The sequence below is a fragment of the Chrysemys picta genome, chromosome 8 (assembly GCF_011386835.1).
Source record: "Chrysemys picta bellii isolate R12L10 chromosome 8, ASM1138683v2, whole genome shotgun sequence".
Lineage (NCBI taxonomy): Eukaryota > Metazoa > Chordata > Testudines > Emydidae > Chrysemys > Chrysemys picta.
In genome coordinates, this window is record NC_088798.1 from 58650717 (window position 1) to 58669890 (window position 19174).

At 49.6% G+C, this 19174-nt stretch overlaps 1 long non-coding RNA gene across 1 annotated transcript in view; it reads left to right on the plus strand.

Annotated features, from left to right (window-relative positions):
* Positions 1-17905, plus strand: part of LOC122173808 (uncharacterized) — a 29688-nt gene extending 11783 nt beyond the window's left edge. Inside the window, exon 4 of the long non-coding RNA XR_010589786.1 lies at positions 17747-17905. This is a non-coding gene — a long non-coding RNA (uncharacterized LOC122173808). The remainder of the gene's footprint in view (positions 1-17746) is intronic.
* Positions 17906-19174: the final 1269 nt, after the last annotated feature.

Here is a 19174-nt window from a genome sequence, read left to right on the forward strand (position 1 = left end):
CTTCCCTCACAGCATCCTGCCACTGTCCCTCAATGGTAGCCGGCAGCACCCCCACATAGCTCCACAGCAGAAGCTACCTGCTTTGCTGAATTGAGACTCAAAGAGTGTCACACATTCACTAGTGACTGCCACTCTGAAAGATCATTCTTTGTATGGCAGTAGCACCCAAAGGCACCTCCTCACCCCCAGGATCAGCACTAGGCCCTGTACAATACAGGATGAGGACTCCACTGGCCTAGACACTGTCCACACACAGCCCCTGCCCCAGCTGTAGAGCTAAATGCACTCCTTGAGAAAGTACCTCAGCTAGCTAGCTGCCATCACCATATCTGAGCACCTCATGAATATTAGTGAGTCAAGCCTCCTGGGGTGGGAACACACTATTATCCCCATTTCACAGATGGGGAACTGAGGCCTTGCTCAAGCTCACCAAAGAAGTATGGGGCAGAAAGCCAGGAATTGAACCTACCTCTCCACTGTCCCTGCCCAGTGCCTTCACCCCAAGACCAGCCTTCCTCGCCACAGCCACATACTCGTCTTTCCTTCAGAGATGCTTTGTCTCAGTGCCAGCCAAACCCAGCTTCAGCTCACCATTTGTGACTGACATCAGGAGTGTGGCACGGCGATCACAGGGAACGTTCTTCCTAATGAAATGACTCCCACCCCATTCCAACTCCCTCTGCTGTCATTTTAGCTGCCTGACGTGGGGGGTCTCTGGTGGATACTGAAAGGCCACCGTGACAACAACAAGCCATGACATCTTGGGAATGACCCTGAACAGAGCTGGAAGTCATGTACCCCAAGAGTGGGAACCCAGTGCAAGGATCCTGTGCTCCCAACATTAACAATGATACTTTGGCTTAGGTCCTGAGCCAAAGATGCATCACACCGCTCCCAGCTCTTCTCCTGTTTATTCATTTGTCGAGGACTCAGCTGCTAACTTCATGCTTCCTTCTTGCATTTCCCCATGGCACCTGGAGCCAGAACATCCTTTCCTCCCATTGCCTCCTGCTCCTTCTCCTTTACCTGACATTTGACTGGTGCCACACGCCCTTTCAGGCCCTGCAGTTACTCCCCCCTCCCTTGTTTTTCTGTCTCAGAAGACATGCCCAGGCCCTGCTTTGCAGGATAACAAATAGAAGTGTCAGTCCCGTCAGCACAGCAGCCTGGGAAGATAAATGGGTCGACACACAGAGCAACCTCTATGAGTTGGGTCCTGGGGCCCCGGCAGGAACTGACACCGTGATAGATGGGCCGACAAGAGGCGCTGACACAATGGGGTCAGTCTGAATATCAAAGGGGTGAAAGCTGTGTCTTTACCGCCTCTCTGCCTGGCCCCCGCGTGCTGTTGGCAGGGCCGCCCAGAGTGGGGGGCAAGTGGGGCAATATGCCCCCAGGCCCTGGGCCCCGCAGGGGCCCCGCGAGCCCTGGCTGAGAATCCCTTCCCTGGCTACTCACCCGATGGCGGTCCAGGTCTTCGGCGGCGGGCCCTTCAGTTGCTCTGGGTCTTTGGCGGCATTTCGGTGGCGGGTCCTTCAGTGCTGCCGAAGGCGCGGAGCGAGTGAAGGACCCACCGCCGCTGCAGACTCGGAGCGCTGCCCAGTGAGTACAAGTGCCACAGCGGGTGGCGCCATTTTTTATGTCCGCTCCCCAACTTTGCCCCAGGCCCCTGAATCTTCTGGGCGGCCCTGGCTGTTGGGGCAGGGGATTGCCACATATTGACTCCTATGAATCGTCACTGGAGCACAGTGGCAGAGAAGACTATCTGGAGCATGGGCACCATTTCCTATGCCAATGCTGGCATCGTAATTAACTCCTTGGAGCTGCCGTTTGTCCCCTTCTCAGATGCTACTGACAGCTCTGGCTCTGGACTCCAATCTGCCCCAGGGCTTGGCCTTGCTCTGCCTGTCTGCATGGACACCAGAGCCGGCCAGCCAGCTCTGCTCCTCTTCCTTCCACTGTGGCCAGCTGTTTGCCTCCAAAGCCTGACCAGTGGGAGAGTATCCATTCTGGCACCAGTCATATGGTATAGCAGCCATTGCAGGGAGATGAACAATTCCAAACATATTTGAAACTGTGTTGGACTTGTAGGTGGCCACTTCAGTTTCTAAGGGGTTTCCTTGTCTTTCTCGCAGGCTAGGGGGCTCTGTAGGAAAACCTGCCATCAGAGTCAGTCTGGAAAGTGCCAGTTTAAAAATAAGTGGGGTGAGTTGTGCCTCTCTGCTTTAGGGAGCAGCCTGTTTTCTCTGGGCTGGTCTACACTTGGACTTTTCACACCCCCGAGAGACATAGCTATCCTGATGTACGTTTCCAGTGTAGACCAACCCTGAGAAATAAAGTAATATTATATTGCAACTCTTCCAGGAAGAGTATTCTGTTTTGGCTAAATTCTGTGTGCATGCTGTGAACATTACAGTAATCCTCAGCAATCAAGATTTTTTTTCACCCCATTTTGTTTCCAGTTTTCAAAACTCCTCTGTGAATACCTGTGTGATTTCATTTTTTCCCCCCATGGAAAATCAAATTTGCAAAGTCCAAAAAATTCCTTGGGATAAAATAAATGTGGCCTTGGAAACGTGAAATTTCTAATAGTTTGTGTTTGGTGCCGAAGCAGCTGCTTGGCAGGAATCTCACACAGCAAACACAATCTCTGGGTTATGAAATTGCTTGAAGAAAAGGATAAAAAATGATTGCACAAAGTGCCACTAGAAAGTTGCATACCTTTCTCACAGTCCTAGCTGTACCTCAGTTGCTTGCTTTCCAAACCATCAGCTCTCACAAAGGCCTCTGTATTTGTTACTCATTGGGTAGCCTACTGAGGCAAAAGAAAGACTCTTTTTGATCTCCCGGATGAGGAAATTATCTGCTGAAGAGCTCATGTAAGACCCTGACCCAGCACCTCAGTCACGGATTAGTCACAGGTTGACTGGCCTTTAAGTGGAGATGGCTCCAGTCCACACCTGTGACCCACTTTGCTTGCCTCTCCGGATGGAGAAAATGAACAATGTTACATGACAGGCAGGTCATGTGGCAAAAATCAGGCCTCCTGGGATGGAGATAAAACAGAAGCCTGTGGAGTAGAGGAATGGTTCTAGGTAGGCAGGGCCGGCTCCAGGCACCAGCTTAACAAGTAGGTGCTTGGGGCGGCCAAGGGAGCGGGGTGGCACCTGTGGCAATTTGGGGGTGGCAGGTCCCTCAATCCCTCTGGGAGTGAAGGACCTGCCGCTGAACTGCCGATCGCGGCTTTTTTTTTTTTTTTTTTTGCTTGGGGCGGCAGAAATGCTGGAGCCGGCCCTGTAGGTAGGAAGCCCAGGGAGTTACTGCTTGATAAAGGGTAGCGTACACAGGCTTCCTTACACAGAGTGGCTCTCGGTGGCTGCCAGGAAGAGGGCCTCTTGATGCAAACCTGCTGAGAACAGGAGCTAGTGAAAAATGCTGGAGTGTGGAGAGAAAGTCTGCTAGAGGACAGCCTCTGCAGGGACAGGACTAAGCACCTTGCACCAGGTGGGTGGGAGTTCTTGTGTTTACTTGTGAACTTTGTTAATAAACCCGGAAGAGCTGTTTCCTGGCAAAGGAAAACCTGAGGTTATTGAGGGGTGGGGGGGAAACTGAGCCAGTAGCTAGCTCAAAGCTAGACTGGGTAAGCTGTGCTGCTACAAAGGCATGAGTTTGCCCCAGTAACACAGTTACCTTGTATTACTGCAAACCTGTGGCTCTCTTACTATGTGGAATCCTGGTAGCTAGTAACACAGGAGAAGCTGAGGCTGCCTTACAAGAGACTGGGCAAACTGGCTATCCCAAGGGTATGTTTGTTGGCTCCTTATGGAATGTGTGGCCTCCACAAAGTCAAAGATAGAAGCACTTGCAGAATCAGCATGTGAATTTGCTAGCCCAGATACAGCATCTACTGGCCCATCATTCTGAAAAAAAATTATACTTATCTTTCCAAAAATATTACTTGCCCTAGACAAATGGGCAAGTGGAATTTTGTGACGCTGCTGGAAGGACTGAAAACAACCAGAGAAACAGCGTTGTTGCTCTTGACTAGGTGGAGTTATTAAGGCCCTGATTCAGCAAATATTTTAAGCACTTTGCTTCACGTTGAATGTAATTCCAGATGAGCTTCCACTTATGAGGCCTATTTTGGTTGACATGCTGGGAAATGAACATGGGTTTTCCCCATCCCAGATGCGGGCCCTACCCATCAGGCCTGGGGTGAGGAGTACCTTTCGCTGTCTCCCGTTAGAGCTGTTCCACTTTGTATAAACAATACTTAGTAGAGCGCATCCCAAGTGAGTGCAGGGCCTTCTGGGTGTTGTGGTTGTTTGTGTTTTTTTTTTTTTGCTAATTTGAAAAGCTCTTGGTTTCATGTAGAACAGGAAAATATTTGAAATCTTGAAACTTTTCTCAGAATGAGAGAACTGATTCCTGACCAGCTCTACAGTTGGAGCTAAAGATCTGGGGTTGCAAGAAATTCATAGCCCCTGCGGGTCAGCACAGAGGAAAACCTGTAAACCCCCCCCCCCCCCCCCCCCAGTGGGTTACATGAACCCAGCATAACCTGTTTGTAACCAACAGATCTACTCATGTGCTGGAAGTTAAGCACCTGCTTAAGAGCTTTGCTGTATCAGGTCTGTAATTCCCATCCCTTGCAGTTAAAATGGCCCAGCGATTTCACTTTGAAATGGGCTACTGCAAATATTTGATTTAAGTAACCAAGAGCTCTGGCTTTACTGTCCACTAAAAGGTCTCCAGAAAACCACAGCCAGGTGTCTGCAGATTAGTGTAGACCGGCAACACTACCTGGGCATCGCTAGCCGGCCAATCGCATGAAAAGACAGACCACTGTGCTGGGGGAAAGTGGCTGGTAAGGCACGCTCAAGGACAAGATGGCTGGGAGACTTTAACAAGATCAATACCACCTCCGGACAAGATTACATGCTGTACTAGGCAGCAAATAGACCATTTCTGCTGGATTTGGAAACCATTTATAGGGTCTGTTAGGAATGGTATAACAGACCAGCACACAAGGAAATAGCCAAGGTGTGTTACCCACAACAGGCTTCCTGCTTCATGTTTTTACAGTGTATTAATGTGTAGAAATAAAAACAAAATAAATCAGAAAATGTGTGGTGCCACCCACCCATATCCCAAGCAGCAGCCCAAGGGGAACTCGGCCTAGGAGCTACTGCTATATTGCAGCCCTAGCCAAGTCTGCTGTGACTCGGATTTCAGAGGGCTGAACCCCTTTAAAAGGTCACCTGCTGCCCCAGGCATCATCAGCACCAAAAGATCTGGTGCCAGAGGCTATAGCATCACAGTTCTGGCCTGGCCCAACTTTAGCAGCCAAGACTGGGCAGTCCCAAGGGAGCTGGGTCTGGATTGAGCTTTGGACATCAAGGTGGGAGGGGTAGATGGCAAAATAGTTACCTTGTTTGCTTTGGAGTGGGTGCGGCTACAGACCTTCCTGGCCCTTGATCACCTTTTCCTCTGCCCTTTTCCCTATGGAAGTCTCAGTCCCACAGGCTGAGGGCAAAATACTGGGATGGAGCACTCTTCCCCAGCATGGGCATTGGACTGGTTGGGTGGGATTTTCCTTCCCTGTGAGGGTGAGAGATGTACAACTGGAGAGAAGAAACCACTTGGGACACAAATGATGAGGTTGAATGCTTTGGCAGGGCCGGATTTCCCATTAGGCACGAGCCTTGGGGCACCGGCATTCTAGAAGTGCCTAAAAATTCAAATTTTGCTGCTCCCAGGTCCTGGCAGGGGGTGGGGCTGGCTGAGGGGGAGACAGCCCCATGCGGCCTTGCTGGAGTGCTCCTCACTCACCTTGGTGGACAGAGTCACCTCCCAGCAGGGCCGGTGAGTGCGGCTGGTGGGGCAGGGCTTAGGAGAGTGGGTCTCTGGAGGGGTGCTGGGCAGTGGGGGGTGGGGGAGGTCTGTGTGTGTTCGGGCCCTGAGCTGTGGGGATTCTGTGTGGGGCACTGGGAAGCTGTAGTGGGGCTGTGCTGGGCAGTGTGGGGTGGGGGGGGTGTCTGTGGACAGAAGGCCAGTTAGGTTCCTAAAAGTTAAGTGGTGGAGTACCCCCGCCACCTGTGGTGGTTAGGAGCTTCTGGATGCTTCCAGGCAGAGGGGCCCCTGCAGATCCTGGCTACCTCCAGATGGTGGGGGTTGGGGCTTTGAGCCCCTGTGCCTAGGGGTGCCCAAAGTGTAAATCTGGCCCTGTGCATTGGGTGAAATTGTGGCTCCAAAGAAGTCAATAGCAAAACTCCCATTGACATCAATGGGGCCAGTATTTTATGCTTGGTGGGAACCCAGGATGGGCTGAGAAGGACTGGGGGTTAATGGAGCTGAATCTTCTGGGGTTTAGGGTAAAATACAGATCAGGGTTCTTCTGTTCTTGGTTTAGATCTATTTTATCCACTCCTGGTAGAAGGGTTGGATTGAGCCAGCTGGTGTCTCTGTCCTGTGTATGAGGATGAGACTCTGTGGTTGGAGAAAGGAGACCCATGGGGTGTCAGAGTGGGGCATGCACGAGGACAATCCAACTAAGCTACCTAACAAAATTATTACAGTTAATAAATAAGGATAATGGTGATGAATGCACTGGGCGTGGTCAGGCTGAGTAGAGTTCTGCACTTAAAGCAGGGAGTCACTGTCTTTGTTGCGATGATGGTAATAATAATAGAGATACTAAAACAAAACTTGTCTTCAGCTACTGGCAAATCCAGCCTGGTAATGACCCAAAACCAAGAGAGAAGGCAGGGGAAATGTTGAGAGGCTACTCACGCCAGTGGGATGATTCAGAGCCATTTCTAAATGAGCTCAGCTCTCCAGCAGCATGGCGCAGATCTTCACACTACCCCTGCAGCTGCAGGGATTTCAAACACCCCTGGCCTCACGTGGAGGACTTTATGTGCAGTTGCCACTAGAGGGTTCCTACAGAGCTCCTGCTCAGGAACCAACTGCTGTTGTAAACGAGATGAATGCAGGAGTCACTGGCACGTTCCACAGGGGAGCTGCAGAGGTGAAATGAGGAAACTAGTTTTAGCCTCACTGCTTACCCAGCTGTTTGAAGGTCTTACTGAAAATAGCAAGACCTGTCGCTTGGCAGTAAATCTGGCCTGGTCTACACTGGGGAGGGATCGATCTAAGTTACACAACTTCAGCTACGTGAATAATGTAGTTGAAGTTGACATACTTAGTTCGACTTACCATGGTGTCTTCACTGCGGTGAGTCAACTGCTGCCGCTGCCCCGTCGACTCCACCTGCGCCTCTCGTGGCGGTGGAGTACAGGAGTCGACAGGAGAATGCTCGGGGATTGATTTATCGCATCTAGACTAGATGCAATAAATCGACCCCTGCTGGATCGATTGCTGCCCACTGATCCGGTGGGTAATGTAGACATACCCTCTGTGTCAGAATTCTGGACAGGCCTGAGTGCTGGTAGTTTAATAATGAGCCACTCAGACACCCTTCCTCTGAAGGGGAGAGCACATTAAATTATTATTGGTATTATAGTAGAGCCTAGAGGTCCCAGTTGCTGCCCAAACACCTAGCAGGAGATAGGCCTTGACTCAAATAGCTTGCATTAAATAAACAAGGCTTTCCCAGGATTAGTGTCTAGGTGTCCTGACTCTGAGTTAAGTGACCTTCCCACTGCTTTCTCCAATAAGCAGAAATGAGCTTATCATGAATCCGAGATTTAAGGAGAAGAACCAGCCATGGGGCCTGTGTGATGTTGCACTCCATATGTTTTATGGAAATATGCTTATGAGTGTAAATATGATGTAACTGGAGTATGTTTTATGCAAATGGTCTCTTGTAAGGTATCATTACAAATCTTATCTGAGTGTGTTCATCCTATTTGAATGTATGCATCATTCTTGTATCTGAAGCTAGAAATATAAAATATAATTCGGAGGTCCTATTGTAATTATGCAAAGTATGGGCCATTGATGGGGGGGGGCGGATAGCTCAGTGGTTTGAGCATTGGCCTGCTAAACCCAGGGTTGTGAGTTCAATCCTTGAGGTGGCCATTTAGGGAAATGGGGTAAAAATCTGTTTGGGGATTGGTCCTGCTTTAAGCAGGGGGTTGGACTAGATGACCTCCTGAGTTCCCTTCCAACTCTATGATCTATGGTGGTTTAGAATCTTGATGGCTCCCATTGACTAGGACAATTGGTTGTAAATGGCTCTGTTTACTTGCAAACCTCCCTGCATATGTGCAGACCAGCCCTGGAAGAATGAAGAATAGGTCTAACAGGACATGTGACCGTGTCATATGATGCTGAAATGCATCTTCTAGATGGAAAAGTGCCAGATTTAAGGAGGGATGGGGACCCAGAGAGACAAGATTCCCACCTTGGGCCAAAGCTATAAAAGGGAGTGGAACAGAACAAAGGGGGCTGCCAGTCATGAGAAATCCCCTACTTACCACCTGAGCTGGAAATAACAAGGACTGTACCGGGGAAAGGATTGGGCCCAGACTAGGGAGGAGTCTAGTTTGTGAAAGAAGCTTATTGGAACATCTCTGAGGATGAGATTATCTGTAATCAGTTTCTTAATGTATTAGGCTTAGACTTGTGTGTTTTTGCTTTATTTTGCTTGGTGACTTACTTTGTTCTGTCTGTTACTCGAAACTACCTAAACCCTACCTTTTTATACTTAATTAATAAACAAAAGTGATTTTTATTAACCTAGACTAAGTGATTAATACCCAGGGGAGCAAAGAGCTGTGCATATATCTCTATCAGTGTTATAGAGGGTGGACAATTTGAGTTTACCCTGTATAAGTTTTATACAGAGTAAAATGGATTTATTTGGGGTTTGGATCCTATTGGGAACTGGGTGCTGGAGATAAGTGACCTGCTGAGCTGTTTTTGGTTAAAGTCTGCATCTTTGGGGGCATGGACCAGACCTGGGTCTGTGTTGCAGCAGGCTAGCGTGTCTGGCTCAACAAGGCAGGGTTCTGGAGTCCCAAGCTGGCAGGGAAAACAGGCTCAGAGGTAATCTCAGCACATCAGGTGATGGTCTCAAGGGGGTCTCTGTGACCGAACCTGTCACAGCCTGAGTTGGGGAGGTTTTGAGTACCTGCTCATCCCACTGAGGAAGTCAACAGGACCCTGTCAGCTCAGCACCTTTCAGGATCAGGTCCAGCATGTGGATGGATGCAGTGTAACTTCCCTTCCCTCGCTAGATGTAACGATGCGGCCTCTGGCAGGACACAACTGAGAGTATCAATTCAGGACAAATAGCTTAGAGCAGGGCAGTTACAGCCCAAGGCTGGGTTTCCTTTACTAATTAAGTCACACCAAACCAGCCAAACAGAGAGGACTTCGGTCTCACCACACTGGCTAACCAGAAGTCATACAAGCAATTCCCTTAGACACTCCAGTTTCCCAGTATCACCACCTGTGCCACTCGTTATAGGGATAAATGGATATGAAAACCAGTAAAAGGAAAAAAAGAGGTTCTCCTGATCCAAAAGGACCAAGCCCCAGACCCAGGTCAATATACAAGTCAGATCTTACCCACAAATCATGCTGTTGCCAATCCTTTAGAATCTAAAATCTAAAGGTTTATTCATAAAAGAAAACCAATTTTAGCTCTCATCTAAATTTCTAACTGGAATCAGTTACATACAGTAATGGCAAAGTTCTTGGTTCAGGCTTGTAGCAGTGATGGAATAAACTGCTGGTTCAAATAAAGTCTCTGGAGTACATCCACAGCTTGGACGGGTCATTCAGTCCTTTGTTCAGAACTTCAGTGTGGCAAAGTCCATCCAAAGGCAAGAAGCAGGATTGAAGACAAAATGGAGGGGTTTCCAGGGCCTTTTATATTCTTTCTCTTGTGGGTATATTCTTTGTTCTTCTGTGCAAAATCACAGCAACAAGATGGAGTTTGTAGTCACATGGGCAAGTCACATGTCCATGCATGACTCAGTTCTTTACAGGCCGCTGCCATTGTTTACATGTTAGTTTGAACATTCCCAGGAAAGCTCAGATGTGGATTGGCGTCTCCCAAAATCCATTGTCAGTTAAGTGTTTCTTGATTGGGCACTTACTGAGAATAGTCCTTTCTCAAGAAGCTGACCAAATGCTTCACTACTTACAATCAAACACATTGAGATACAAGTACATAGCCAATATTCATAATTTCAACTTCAAAAATGATACACATACAGATAGCATAATCATAACCAGCAAATCATAACCTTTTTATAGACACCTTACATGACAACCTTTGCACAATATTTGCTGCAAATATATAACAGGGGTTGCAACAATGATCTATACGGTCACAGTTTGTCAATGTCATACTAGACACTTCTGACAACTCAGCTCACTTGGTGTGCTAAAGCTGCACTGGGGCAAGGACCACAGAAATCAAACTACACAGAGCTAGGACTTTAGACTGCAAGCTCTCTGGACAGGGGGTTTTGTCTGGTGTATCTGATCTGTATGTATAGTGCCATCAACCCCTGCAGCACCCTATGAATAATTAACTCTAATAATAAATTAGAACTGCTATGGTCACCCACTCTATTGCCCTGGGGACTGACGCACGACTTTCTCCATTGTCTATTTTCTAGCGCTCTGTCCAGTCTCATTTCAAACGTCTTGAAGGATGGATTATAGTGCTCTAAGGGAATCTGCAAAATAGGATCACAGGTCAATTGACTCTATCTGCAAAATGTAAGAGGCCAATATGTCACCCTGCAGATGATTTTTTTTTTTTTAATATCTTGGATGGGGTAAGAGAAACAGGAACCTGTTCTGTGGCTTAATAAACAAAAGGGGGCCAATGCTGTATAGAGTCACACCACTGACTTCAGAGAAGTGACGCAGCAAGTAAGTCAGTGCAGCATTTGTCTTGCATGTTGTATCCCTTGGGTCCCTTTGAAAGGTTTAATAACTTGCCCAAGGCCACAGAGGGATTAAACTTAGCATATCCTGGCTCCTGGTCCTGGACTGGGACAGCAAGGTCCTGGTGGTTCCGTATGCCTTTGTGAACTCCACTGAGATCACCAAACACTTTGCTTGTGATTTAAATCCGCTTGGCCTCCAGCAGTTTCTGGGATGGGGTGAATGCAGAGCGGGGCTTTACTCCTGCTACACTTTTTGCACTGAGTGAACTTGGCCCTGTGTTAGCAATTGAGCCTCCCTTCTCTCACAGCCAGGCTACTCTGAGTATTGCCCAGGGGGAAGGGAAATGAGTTAAACCCATCTTCAGACACGTTTGTATTGATTCTGTCACTTCCTTGCTGCTTGCTGACAGGTGATGGATGGCTCATAAGACGGCCGGCACAGTACATTACATTTCCCATCCAGAGACTCCTAAATCATTTCAAAATTTCAAATTTCCTAATCAATATTTTATCACTACAGAGGAGGAAAGCGGAACGGACCCATTTCTCAAGAGGCATAAGAGTGTGTGCGCGAGCATACACACATGTGCCTGTGAATCTTTATGTTCATAATAGCACTGTTGGTGCTATAATAATCATTAATGATACTAGAGAAATGGGACCAGGAAGTGCTGATCAGATATAGCTCTGGATGTCAATCACTGTCAGGGCCGGCTCTAGGCACCAGCCCTCCAAGCATGTGCTTGGGGCGGCACTTTCTAAGAGGCAGCACTCCAGCCCCCCTTTTTTATTTTTATTTTTTATTTTTTTTGCTTGGGGTGGCATTGCCGGGAGCAGGCCCTGGCCCAGCCACTTGCCCTGTCAGCGCGAGCTGGGATCCGCGCCCCCTGCCCAGCCCGGCGGCGCCCTGTACAGCCCACTCGGGAAACGCCGCGCTGCCCTGGGGAGACGGCGTGGCAGCGGCAGCAGGACCCTATCACCCTCCCTGCATCCCGGGCCCCGCTTCCCTTCCCTCCCACCCCCTAGCTCCTCACACACTCCAGGAGCCCCTCTCTTAGCTGCTGCAGCCCGGGCTGCGGCGGCAGTGAGAGGGGCTCCCGGAGTGTGTGAGGAGCGCGGAAGGAGAGAAGCGGAGTCCCCTGGAGCCGAGCCCGGGCTGCGGCGGCAGCGAGAGGGGCTCCCAGAGTCAGGGCTGCCCGGGGGGGGCGGCAAGTGGGGCAATTTGCCCCGGGCCCCACAGGGGCCCCCATGAGTATGTCCAAGGCTCCCCCCATCTCCGTCTTCCCCCATCCCCCGGCGTCTCAGCCGGTAAGGGGGAGGGGCTGCAAGCTGCGGCCGAGCGGCGGAACTCAGGCCCCGCTGGAGACACCAGGCGGCTGCAGCGATGTTTGGGAGAGGGGTAAGCGGCATGGTAAGGGGCCGGGGCACCCCTGACCCCATCCCCCACAACCCTGACCCCCAGCTCCGAGCCCAGCCCCTCTGAGCCGGACACCCCCCGAGCCCATCCTCCCCATAGCCCAGCCCCCCAGCTCCGAGCCCAGCCCCCCAGCTCCGAGCCGGGCACCCCCCCGACCTCATCCCCCTCACAGCTCAGCCCCCCAGCTCCGAGCCCAGCCCCTCTGAGCCGGGCACCCCCCCCGACCTCATCCCCCTCACAGCCCTGACCACCAGCTCTGAGCCCAGCCCCTCTGAGCTGGGCACCCCCCCGAGCCCAGCCCCCCTAGCCCTGACCCCCAGCTCCGAGCCCAGCCCCTCTGAGCCGGACACCCCCCAACCCCATCACTCCACAGCGGTGAGGCCAGCCCCTGTGAGCCGGGCACTCCCCAACCCAGAGCCCAGCTCCCCACCCAGCCCTGGGCAACAGCAGCACCACCCCCAGGCAGCGACAGTCCATTGGCACCAACCATCACCATCGGCACCAACCATCACCATCTCCCAGCAACAGCCCATTATGTAATTGCAAATGTATACATACCATTAAAGAATTTAATGTTTTTAAATAATGTATTTAGTGTATTTTCAAATTATTACAAATTAATTTTTGAATGTATTTCACTATTTTCACATTTCCAAATACATGTTACTATAGTATTGCAACTTTTTTTTATGGAAGGGGCCCCCGAAATTGTTTTGCCCCATGCCCCTTAAATTCTCTGGGCAGCCCTGCCCAGGGTGTGTGAGGAGCCGGGGAGGGAGGGAAGCGCGGTCCCCTGGAGCCGAGCCCGGGCTGCAGTGGTGGCGAGAGGGGCTCCGGAGAGTGTGAAGAGGTGAGCGGCCGGCTGGGCTCCTCAGTGCTGAGCAGGTAGTCCTGCAGCCAGAGATCCTCGCCTTCCCACTCGCCAGGGCTGGGCCAGGGCGTGGTGAGGCTGAAGAGCAGCAGGTCTGGAGGGCTCTCCAGGTCCTCGGCTGCCAGCATGTCAGGCGGTGAGCATGAACTGATCCACCTTGGCCACCAGCAGCGCCGCGAAGCCCAGGGAGGGGGTCGTGTTCTCCGTGCTGCCCCGCAGCCACACCACCACCTGGAAGTACTGCCGCTCCATGCCGCCCAGCAGCTCCACCCGCATGGGGACAGAGTCACCGCTGGGCCAGGGCTTGGCTGCCGTGTGCTGGTAGCAGATCTCACGTTTGGGGGGGAGCCCAGTGCTGGGGTGGCAGGGGGTGCGGGTGGGAAGCTCAGGGCTGGGGGGGGGCAGCCAAAAATTTTTTGCTTGGGGCGGCAAAAAACCTAGAGCCGGCCCTGATCACTGTGAGTGTAGGCTGGGGTTCAGGTCTGAGAATGAATCTGGATTGGAGTTTGGATTTGAGACTGAATCTGAGCTGGGGATTTGGGTTTGATGCCAAATCAAGCCCAGGGCTCAGGCTGAGACCGAATCTGGGCTGATGTTCAGTTCGCTGACTGCATTAGGTCTGGGCTTTTTGTCTCTGACTGCAACAAGACTGGGGTTTGACGCTGGCCATGCTCAAGCATTCTTGCAGTCTGTTGGTTTCATCCAAGTCAGGCCTCTTGTGGATTTGGGTCTGACCCAAATAAAAACCTCAGGGGAGGATTTGGTTGTGGAAAATCAAATCTGAAGGGGCTCAATCTGAGGTTGTTTCTATTCCATCACCAGGTGCATAATATAGAAATATTCCTGATTGGTTCAAGCACGATCATATGATCTGGTTTAACATGCCACCCAGGCAAGAGTTTGGAGAAAGAGGCAATGGGTCAAATAGAGCAGGGCACTGAATTGTTTGGGAACCAAAACCAACAGACCAAACAAATGTTTTGTCTATGAAAGTGCTGCCTATTTCGTGTGAAGAGGTGAGGAGACTTGGGTACATGCCTAGACACCACGGTGAGAAGTGCATTAAAAGTGCTTCGATGGATAAACAGAACTTGATTTTCCTACATGAGGAAAGAGGCAAACGAATACCAGGGGATGAAGTACATAAAGAACTGAGGGATCTGAAGCAGCTGGACATCAGGGGCTCTTGAGTGAGTGAGCAAGCTGGTTCTAATCCTGGGTGTGTGTCCTGTAATGTTCTTCCCCGTGCTCTGCCCCATGGGTCTTTGTTATGTTAGCCCGGGCTAGCTCTGGTGTTGGTGGAGTGAAGCAGGATGTCAAGCAGACACCATTGCTCTGTACATTGAAAGGGGAGGGGGGGGAGTTGGCAGATGTGGTTGGAGAGAAGTCCAGGGCTTGGTGACAGGCCTTCCCGATGATCTCTCCCAGCTGTCACCTAGGAGGCACTGCCAGATCCTCTGCTCAGGGAGGTGGGGTTGGGGCAGAACAGCCACAGGGCACGGCAGCCGTTTTTTGCAGACGCCAAGATCCATAGGAATACCTGTGTTATACCATGAATCTCAGCATGTGTGCCTTCCCCCTCTAGGCTCCCTGCGCCAATGGCAGCATGGCTCTTACTCATGCCACACTGTCATTGGATGAGACCCGCCAACTGCCTACTTATAAATCCTCTGTGGAATGGGAAAACTACAGAAAGGGAGTTACCATTGATCTGAGCAGCAGTAAATGGTGCTGCCCTGAGAGGAGGCCATGCTGCACAGTGATTCTTCCCCTGAGGCCTCTTCCTGGGCACGCCCCTGATGGGCTGAGCATGACTCCAGCGAAGCAGCCGGGGAGGGGACAGAAGTGAGGGTGTGTCGGGGAGGGGACAGAAGTGAGGGTGTGTCGGGAGGGTTATGCCAAAGGGCCACTTTCCACCCCACACCTTAGGCACATATAGACATGAGAGGTTTGCAATTCTGCTTCCCTCATCACCTTGTTTGCTCTTGCTCTGTACTTTTGAGTTCCCTGCCCTTGTTTGTTTACATTTACAGCCTTTCTGCATTTAATTCCATTGTGTTCTTGTTTTATGCTCAATCTTTGCCAAAGGAAAGGCTTAGTTTTAAAACCCCCAAGCTGCATAGCTGTGGGGAAGCAACTCCAGTTAACCCCAAGCCTTCCTTGTTGCTGCCAATTTCCCTGTTTGCTTGGGTGACTCGCTGGTGTCTTCACTCCTCTGTGGTTTTTCCATGGCCAAACTGTAACTCTACAGAAGTTACAGACAGAAAACAGCAACTCTTGATTTCTGCTATCAAAAGGATAACCTTGTGGTTCAGGAGCGAGGCTTTGAGTTAGAAGGTCTGGGCTGAATTCATGGCTGTGTTACAGACCCCCTGTGTGACCTTGGACAAGTTGCTTAATATTTCTGTGACTTAGTTCTTTGTCTTTCCTCTCTAATTAGCGTGTAAGATCTTTAGGATAGGCATTGTCTCACTGCGTGTTTGTACAGCACTTTGCACAATGGGGTCGTGATCTCTGATCAGACCTCTAGGTGTTACAATGATCCTGATCTCTGGGGCTGGAGTAGTCACCTGGATAATGTGGCCCTAGATTAGCTAAATCAGTGACTCTGGCCCGTCAGTCACATTCACCTTTCATGCTGGTGGCAACAGACCTGGGTAAGGGGGCAGAAGTCTCCTATTTAAAGAGACACACCAACCCCTTTTCATAGAGATAATGTTATTCCTTAAATTGTAGGGCTGCAATCTCTTATTTGGTCATAAAGAACAGGAGGGCAGAAAGAAATTATGGAGAAGCATCCCATAGAGGCAGGATTACCATGCACCATTTAATTTTAAAGCAAAACAGTCTGCAGAGCTATTTTCTTTCCTCTCTGTTTATGTTTACAGCATAAACAGAGAAGTGTTGCTGGAAGGTACAATGTAACACTACTTTATTTCATAGAATTTAGAATGATAATACACAAGAACCCTGAAACAGAGAAAACAGGCTGCTCCCTAAAACAAAGGTGCACAACTCACCCTCCCTTACTCTAGATTGGCTCTTCACAGACTGACTTTGATTTCATGCTTCCCTATAGACCCTCCCCTCCCCGCCCCCCCGCCTTCAAGAAGGCCCAGGAAAACCCCATATCATTTAGAGTTATAGATTAGTTTTCAATATACCACACTCTTCTCTTTTTAATACACCACTAATATCAGCATGGACTTTTTCCCTTCTGTGCTAATCTCTGGTGGCCAGTTGTTCCTCTGATGTTACTGCATGAAGAGATATATCTTGCATTTCGCTGCAAATGTGGTCAGGTCTGGGCTACTTCCCAGACCTTGGTAAACGGAGTTCAAGATGCAACACTGGCCAAGTGTTTGAGTCCCCTTTTATGGCTGGTCCAGACAACAGCTGCCTGCTAGTGTTCTCAGCTGATTAGTCCTTCAGCTCATGTGGTAGAGGCTTGTGTTTTGGAGCTAGAGGCCCTACGTTCAGTCTCCCTTGGTCACCCAAAGAGAGGGTTGTTGTTCAAAGCTGGGGCCTAATCTGAGAACTCTGCCCTGGATCTCCGCAAAATCCATTGCGGGTACTCTCAGCTCCTTTACAATAGCTCTTGTCTTCGGTGGCGGAGAGGCCTGCTCCAGTGAGGGATGAGAAGTGCTCCCTAAAGAGACTTTGGAGCTTTATTTAACCCACGAGGAAAAGACAGTGTCCTCGTAGGAGCCAGGTTTTCCTGTCCCAAGCTGTTGCTTGCAAGACACTGTAATGGGTGAAGGTATTAAACACGATCCACCTTTGGGGTTTCAGGACTCAAGCACATCCCCAAACTCTGTACTCTTCAAAACGTATCTGGGTGCCTGTGTAAAATGACCTGATGGTCTCTGTCCAGACCCTATCCCAGGGCCCGTATTACACCACCATCACACCTGCTGAAAACCTGGGCTTTGCTGTCAGTCTCTCTGGGTTGGCCAAAAACCAAATGGCCCACAGAGATGCAATTCTTCTCTCCCTCTCACCCCTCCAGGGAGGAGGGGAAGTGAAATGACTGGGCAGTGTGGGGAGGAGCTTGCACTGATGGTGCCCATAATATGCCAGCTTTTTGGTGAGGGGGCATCATTCTCTAGGGCTGTCAGTCCAGCACCTTTCCCCATCACCTACTGTGACGTTCAGTATCTTGTGGGAACACCCTACACCCCCATGTTCATCCTTATAAAATAATTGTATAGTATCCAATGCAAAGTTTGTCATGGGTGTCTTCGGAAGGCTCATGATGTACTGAGCGTTGTTGTAGTGATGTTATAGTAATTATTGTTGCAGTAATATAGTGATGTTATAGGTTATAATTTCATGTATATAGTTATGAGGCTGAAAATGTATCCTTGCGGATTAAAATAAGCCCAGGCAAAAACTCTCTAAGAGTAGAGGGACAGTTCACACCTCGTCAAAGCATGTATGGGACAAACCTAGCCCAGCCTCACAGGAACAAAGGATGCTGGCCTAGGCAGCAACAAAAGGATCTGTTGGACTCTTGAGTGAGTCACCCACCTTCCTTTAGTCAGTTTGGGACTGCGATGAGGTAATGCTCAATTTACTCTGAAGGTGAGGGCAAAGTCAAGATGGAAGAAAGAACACGATAAAAGGGAGAGACATTTGCCATACTCTTCCTCTCTCTGCCACCTACATCTACAGACACCACACCAAGTGACTGAAGCGCTGATCAAAGGGGCGAGCCTGGCTGAAGAGCAACCAGCCAGCCTATCGTGGTAAGCATCTAAGTTTGTAAGGACATTGAAAGCGTTAAGATCAGCTTAGAATGCGTTTTGCTTATCTTTCATTTGACCAAATCTGACTTGGTATGTTTTGACTTATAATCACTTAAAATCTATCCTTAGAGTTAATAAATCTGTTTGTTTATTGTACCTGAAGCTGTGCATTTGATTTGAAGCATACCAGAGACTCCCCTTGGGATAACAAGCCTGGTACATATAAATTTCTTTGTTAAATTGACAAACTCATATAAACTTGCAGCCTCCAGTGGGCATAACTGGACACTGCAAGATGGAGTTCCTAGCGTTGTGTCTGGGATTGAAGAGATTGACTAGTGTCATTCGGTTGCAAGTAGCTGGGAGCAGCTTACATGCCAGAGGCTGTGCGTGAACAGCCCAGGAGTGGGGGTTCTCGGCGCAGAGCAGGGTAAGGCTGGCTCCTAGAGTCAAGGATTGGAGAAGCCTAGCAGATCACTGGTCCAGATAACACCAGAGGGGAACGTCACACCTACACTCACTCAAAAATATTTAAAGAGGCAGAAGGAGATGGGGGAGAACACCTCTTAAAGTCCTCATTAACACTGGGCTACAATCCAGAATCCACCCCCTTCACGTTCCTCTGCAGCATCTGCCCACTTATAACAACACTTCCGATATCTGAGCGCCCAGGGGAGACAGCAAATTGACAGCCCGTGTTCCTCTCTCCCCTGCTTTAGTATTCTGAATGAAATGAAGCTGTGGGTATCAGATGCCCATGGGCTCTCACACAGCTCAGGGACGCTTTTGACTGAAATTTTTCCTCCTCAAAACCATGCAGATTTGGGTTGACCAAAATGTTTTGCAGATTTGGGTCAATTTGGTTTTGCTGAATTGTTGGGGGGTGGGGGTGGGGTTAAAAAAAAAGGCAAAAGAGTTTGTTTTGATGTTTTTGAAATGATACGTTTAGATGGGTTTTTCATTCAAAATGACTTTCTTTCAACATTTCATTTAAATTTATTTAAAAATAGAAAACTGGGGGTGGAGGGAAACCTACTTAATTTCAAAATGAAACAGAGTTTGACCTGAAACAATATTTTGAATCATTTGGAAGTGCCAGCACACTGAAAAATCCATTAGTCACATGGTTCTAGGCATGGATGTTCTGGCACAGCCTGGGCTGGACCAGGAATAGCTGCTGTAAAGGAACCGCTAGACAGTGTTTAACACCATCGCAGTGGGCATTCAGAGCAATACCATGGCTCAGCGACAGCAATCACTGATC